The sequence below is a fragment of the Triticum urartu genome, chromosome 3 (genome assembly GCF_003073215.2).
Source record: "Triticum urartu cultivar G1812 chromosome 3, Tu2.1, whole genome shotgun sequence".
Taxonomy (NCBI): Eukaryota; Viridiplantae; Streptophyta; class Magnoliopsida; order Poales; family Poaceae; genus Triticum; species Triticum urartu.
Window position 1 is genome coordinate 301,311,990 of NC_053024.1, and position 7,056 is coordinate 301,319,045.

The window sequence follows — 7,056 nt, forward strand, 5'->3', positions numbered from 1 at the left end:
GGCAGCCAGGGTGGGCCGCACGCCTCCTCCCCCTAGTCCGAATTGGACTAGGAGAGGGGGGGCGGCGCCCCCCTTTCCTTCTCCCTCCCCACTTCTTTCCCCCTCCTAGTAGGAGTCCTACTCCTACTAGGAGGAGGACTCCTCCTTGGCGCGCCATAGGGGCCGGCCGGCCTCCTCCCCTTGCTCCTTTATATACGGGGGCAGGGGACACCCCTAGACACACAAGTTGATCCACGTGATCATATTCTTAGCCGTGTGCGGTGCCCCCTTCCACCATAATCCTCGATGATATTGTAGCAGTGCTTAGGTGAAGCCCTGCAACGGTAGTGCATCAAGATCGTCACCACGCCGTCGTGCTGACGGAACTCTTCCCCGACACTTTGCTGGATCGGAGTCCGGGGATCGTCATCAAGCTGAACGTGTGCTAAAACTTGGAGGTGCCGTAGTTTCAGTGCTTGATCGGTCGGGCCGTGAAGACGTACGACTACATCAACCGTGTTGTGCTAACGCTTCCGCTGTCGGTCTACAAGGGTACGTAGATCACCCTCTCCCCTCTCGTTGCTATGCATCACCATGATCTTGCGTGTGCGTAGGAATTTTTTTGAAATTACTACGTTCCCCAACAGTGGCATCCGAGCCTAGGTTTTATGTGTTGATGTTATATGCACGAGTAGAACACAAGTGAGTTGTGGGCGATATAAGTCATACTTCTTACCAGCATGTCATACTTTGGTTCGGCGGTATTGTTGGACGAAGCGGCCCGGACCGACATTACGCGTACGCTTACGCGAGACCGGTTCTCCCGACGTGCTTTGCACAAAGGTGGCTAGCGGGTGACAGTTTCTCCAACTTTAGTTGAACCGAGTGTGGCTACGCCCGGTCCTTGCGAAGGTTAAAACAGCACCAACTTGACAAACTATCGTTGTGGTTTTGATGCGTAGGTAAGATTGGTTCTTGCTTAAGCCCGTAGCAGCCACGTAAAACTTGCAACAACAAAGTAGAGGACGTCTAACTTGTTTTTGCAGGGCATGTTGTCATGTGATATGGTCAAGACATGATGCTAAATTTTATTGTATGAGATGATCATGTTTTGTAACCAAGTTATCGGCAACTAGGAGGAGCCATATGGTTGTCGCTTTATTGTATGCAATGCAATTGCGCTGTAATGCTTGACTTTATCACTAAGCGGTAGCGATAGTCGTGGAAGCATAAGATTGGCAAGACGACAACGATGCTACGATGGTGATCAAGGTGTCGCGTCGGTGACGATGGTGATCACGACGGTGCTTCGAAGATGGAGATCACAAGCACAAGATGATGATGGCCATATCATATCACTTATATTGATTGCATGTGTTGTTTATCTTTTATGCATCTTATCTTGCTTTGATTGACGGTAGCATTTTAAGATGATCTCTCACTAATTATCAAGAAGTGTTCTCCCTGAGTATGCACCATTGCGAAAGTTCTTCGTGCTGAGACACCACGTGATGATCGGGTGTGATAGGCTCTACGTTCAAATACAACGGGTGCAAAACAGTTGCACACGCAGAATACTCAGGTTATACTTGACGAGCCAAGCATATACAGATATGGCCTCGGAACACAGAGACCGAAAGGTCGAGCGCGAATCATATAGTAGATATGATCAACATAGCGATGTTCACCAATGAAACTACTCCATCTCACGTGATGATCGGACATGGTTTAGTTGATTTGGATCACGTAATCACTTAGAGGATTAGAGGGATGTCTATCTAAGTGGGAGTTCCTTAGTAATGTGATTAATTGAACCTAAATTTATCATGAACTTAGTACCTGATAGTATCTTACTTGTTTATGTTTGATTGTAGATAGATGGCCCGTGCTGTTGTTCCGTTGAATTTTAATGCGTTCCTTGAGAAAGCAAAGTTGAAAGATGATGGTAGCAATTACACGGACTGGGTCCGTAACTTGAGGATTATCCTCATTGCTGCATAGAAGAATTACGCCCTGGAAGCACCGCTGGGTGCCAGGCTTGCTGCTGGAGCAACACCAGATGTTATGAACGTCTGGCAGAGCAAAGCTGATGACTACTCGATAGTTCAGTGTGCCATGCTTTATGGCTTAGAATCGGGACTTCAACGATGTTTTGAACGTCATGGAGCATATGAGATGTTCCAGGAGTTGAAGTTAATATTTCAAGCAAATGCCCGGATTGAGAGATATGAAGTGTCCAATAAGTTCTATAGCTGCAAGATGGAGGAGAATAGTTCTGTCAGTGAGCATATACTCAAAATGTCTGGGTATAATAATCACTTGATTCAATTGGGAGTTAATCTTCCAGATGATTGCGTCATTGACAAAATTCTCCAATCACTGCCACCAAGCTACAAGAGCTTCGTGATGAACTATAATATGCAAGGGATGAATAAGACTATTCCCGAGCTCTTCGCAATGCTGAAAGTTGCGGAGGTGGAAATCAAGAGGGAGCATCAAGTGTTGATGGTCAACAAGACCACTAGTTTCAAGAAAAAGGGCAAAGGGAAGAAGAAGGGGAACTTCAAAAAGAACAGCAAGCAAGTTGCTACTCAAGAGAAGAAACCCAAACCTGGACCTAAGCCTGAAACTGAGTGCTTCTACTGCAAGAAGACTAGTCACTGGAAGCGGAACTGCCCCAAGTATTTGGCGGATAAGAAGGATGGCAAGGTGAACAAAGGTATATGTGATATACATGTTATTGATGTGTACCTTACTAATGCTCGCAGTAGCACCTGGGTATTTGATACTGGTTCTGTTGCTAATATTTGCAACTCAAAACAGGGACTACGGATTAAGCGAAGATTGGCTAAGGACGAGGTGACGATGCGCGTGGGAAATGGTTCCAAAGTCGATGTGATCGCAGCCGGCACGCTACCTCTACATCTACCTTCGGGATTAGTATTAGACCTAAATAATTGTTATTTGGTGCTAGCGTTAAGCATGAACATTATATTTGGATCTTGTTTGATGCGAGACGGTTATTCATTTAAATCAGAGAATAATGGTTGTTCTATTTATATGAGTAATATCTTTTATGGTCATGCACCCTTAAAGAGTGGTCTATTCTTATTAAATCTCGATAGTAGTGACACACATATTCATAATGTTGAAGCCAAAAGATGCAGAGTTGATAATGATAGTGCAACTTATTTGTGGCACTGCCGTTTGGGTCATATCGGTGTAAAGCGCATGAAGAAACTCCATACTGATGGGCTTTTGGAACCACTTAATTATGAATCACTTGGTACTTGCGAACCGTGCCTTATAGGTAAGATGACAGAAACACCGTTCTCCGGTACTATGGAGAGAGCAACAGATTTATTGGAAATCATACATACAGATGTATGTGGTCCGATGAATGTTGAGGCTCGTGGCGGATATCGTTATTTTCTCACCTTCACAGATGACTTAAGCAGATATGGGTATATCTACTTAATGAAACATAAGTCTGAAACATTTGAAAAGTTCAAAGAATTTCAGAGTGAAGTTGAAAATCATCGTAACAAGAAAATAAAATTCCTACGATCTGATCGTGGAGGAGAATATTGGAGTTACGAGTTTGGTGTACATTTGAAACAATGTGGAATAGTTTCGCAACTCACGCCACCCGGAACACCACAGCGTAATGGTGTGTCCGAACATCGTAATCGTACTTTACTAGATATGGTGCGATCTATGATGTCTCTTACTGATTTACCGCTATTGTTTTGAGGATATGCTCTAGAGACGGCCGCATTCATGTTAAATAGGGCACCATCAAAATCCGTTGAGACGACGCCTTATGAACTGTGGTTTGGCAAGAAACCAAAGTTGTCGTTTCTGAAAGTTTGGGGCTGCGATGCTTATGTGAAAAAGCTTCAACCTGATAAGCTCGAACCCAAATCGGAGAAATGTGTCTTCATAGGATATCCAAAGGAAACTATTGGATACACCTTCTATCACAGATCCGAAGGCAAGACTTTTGTTGCTAAATTAGGAAACTTTATAGAGAAGGAGTTTCTCTCGAAAGAAGTGAGTGGGAGGAAAGTAGAACTTGACGAGGTAACTGTACCAGCTCCCTTATTGGAAAGTAGTACATCATAGAAACCAGTTTCTGTGACACCTACACCAATTAGTGAGGAAGCTAATGATAATGATCATGAAACTTCAGAACAAGATACTACTGAACCTCGTAGATCAACCAGAGTAAGATCTGCGCTAGAGTGGTACGGTAATCCTGTTCTGGAATTCATGCTACTAGATCATGATGAACCTACGAACTATGAAGAAGCAATGGTGAGCCCAGATTCCGCAAAATGGCTTGAAGCCATGAAATCTGAGATGGGATCCATGTATGAGAACAAAGTATGGACTTTGGTTGACTTTCCCAATGATCGGCAAGCGATTGAGAATAAATGGATCTTCAAGAAGAAGACTGACGCTGACGGTAATGTTACTGTCTACAAAGCTCGACTTGTCGCAAAAGGTTTTCGGCAAGTTCAAGGGATTGACTACGATGAGACCTTCTCACCCGTAGCGATGCTTAAGTCTGTCCGAATCATGTTAGCAATTGCCGCATTTTATGATTATGAAATTTGGCAAATGGATGTCAAAACTGCATTCCTGAATGGATTTCTGCAAGAAGAGTTGTATATGATGCAGCCGGAAGGTTTTGTCGATCCAAAGGGAGCTAACAAAGTGTGCAAGCTCTAGTGATCCATTTATGGACTGGTGCAAGCCTCTCGGAGTTGGAATAAACGCTTTGATAGTGTGATCAAAGCATTTGGTTTTATACAGACTTTTGGAGAAGCCTGTATTTACAAGAAAGTGAGTGGGAGCTCTGTAGCATTTCTGATATTATATGTAGATGACATATTACTAATCGGAAATGATATAGAATTTCTGGATAGCATAAAAGGATACTTGAATAAAAGTTTTTCAATGAAAGACCTCGGTGAAGCTGCCTACATATTGGGCATCAAGATCTATAGAGACAGATCGAGACGCTTAATTGGACTTTCACAAAGCACATACCTTGACAAAGTTTTGAAAAAGTTCAAAATGGATCAAGCAAAGAAAGGATTCTTGCCTGTGTTACAAGGTGTGAAATTGAGTAAGACTCAAAGTCCGACCAATGCAGAAGATAGAGAGAAAATGAAAGATGTTCCCTATGCTTCAGCCATAGGCTCTATCATGTATGCAATGCTGTGTACCAGACCTGATGTGTGTCTTGCTATAAGTCTAGCAGGGAGGTACCAAAGTAATCCAGGAGTGGATCACTGGACAGCGGTCAAGAACATCCTGAATTACCTGAAAAGGACTAAGGATATGTTTCTCATATATGGAGGTGACAAAGAGCTCATCATAAATGGTTACGTTGATGCAAGCTTTGACACTGATCCGGACGATTCTAAATCGCAAACCGGATACGTGTTTACATTAAACGGTGGAGCTGTTAGTTGGTGCAGTTCTAAACAAAGCGTTGTGGCGGGATCTACATGTGAAGCGGAGTACATAGCTGCTTCGGAAGCAGCAAACGAAAGAGTCTGGATGAAGGAGTTCATATCCGATCTAGGTGTCATACCTAGTGCATCGGGTCCAATGAAAATCTTTTGTGACAATACTGGTGCAATTGCCTTGGCAAAGGAATCCAGATTTCACAAGACAACCAAGCACATCAAGAGACGCTTCAATTCCATCCGGGATCTAGTCCAGGTGGGAGACATAGAGATTTGCAAGATACATACGGATCTGAATATGGCAGACCCGTTGACTAAACTTCTCTCACAGGTAAAACATGATCACACCTTAGTACTCTTTGGGTGTTAATCACATAGCAATGTGAACTAGATTACTGACTCTAGTAAACCCTTTGGGTGTTGGTCACATATCGATGTGAACTATGGGTGTTAACCACATAAAGATGTCAACTATTGATGTTAGATCACATGGCGATGTGAACTAGATTATTGACTCTAGTGCAAGTGGGAGACTGAAGGAAATATGCCCTAGAGGCAATAATAAAGTTATTATTTATTTCCTTATTTCATGATAAAAGTTTATTATTCATGCTAGAATTGTATTAACCAGAAACATAATACATGTGTGAATACATAGACAAACAGAGTGTCACTAGTATGCCTCTACTTGACTAGCTCGTTAATCAAAGATGGTTATGTTTCCTAACCATAGACAAAGAGTTGTTATTTGATTAACGGGATCACATCATTAGGAGAATGATGTGATTGACTTGACCCATTCCATTAGCTTAGCACCCAATCGTTTAGTATGTTGCTATTGCTTTCTTCATGACTTATACATGTTCCTATGACTATGAGATTATGCAACTCCCGTTTACCAGAGGAACACTTTGTGTGCTGCCAAACGTCACAACGTAACTGGGTGATTATAAAGGAGCTCTACAGGTGTCTCCAAAGGTGAATGTTGGGTTGGCGTATTTCGAGATTAGGATTTGTCACTCTGATTGTCGGAGAGGTATCTCTGGGCCCTCTCGGTAATGCACATCACATAAGCCTTGCAAGCATTACAACTAATGAGTTAGTTGCGAGATGATGTATTACGAAACGAGTAAAGAGACTTGCCGGTAACGAGATTGAACTAGGTATTGAGATACCGATGATCGAATCGCGGGCAAGTAACATACCGATGACAAAGGGAACAACGTATGTTGTTATGCGGTCTGACCGATAAAGATCTTCGTAGAATATGTAGGAGCCAATATGAGCATCCAGGTTCCGCTATTGGTTATTGACCGGAGACGTGTCTCGGTCATGTCTACATTGTTCTCGAACCCGTAGGGTCCGCACGCTTAAGGTTTCGATGACAGTTATATTATGAGTTTATGAGTTTTGATGTACCAAAGTTAGTTAGGAGTCCCGGATGTGATCATGGACATAACGAGGAGTCTCGAAATGGTCGAGACATAAAGATTGATATATTGGACGGCTATATTCGGACACCGGAAGTGTTCCGGGTGATTTCGGAGAAAACCGGAGAGCCGGAGGGTTACTGGAACCCCCCCCCCCCGGGAGAAGT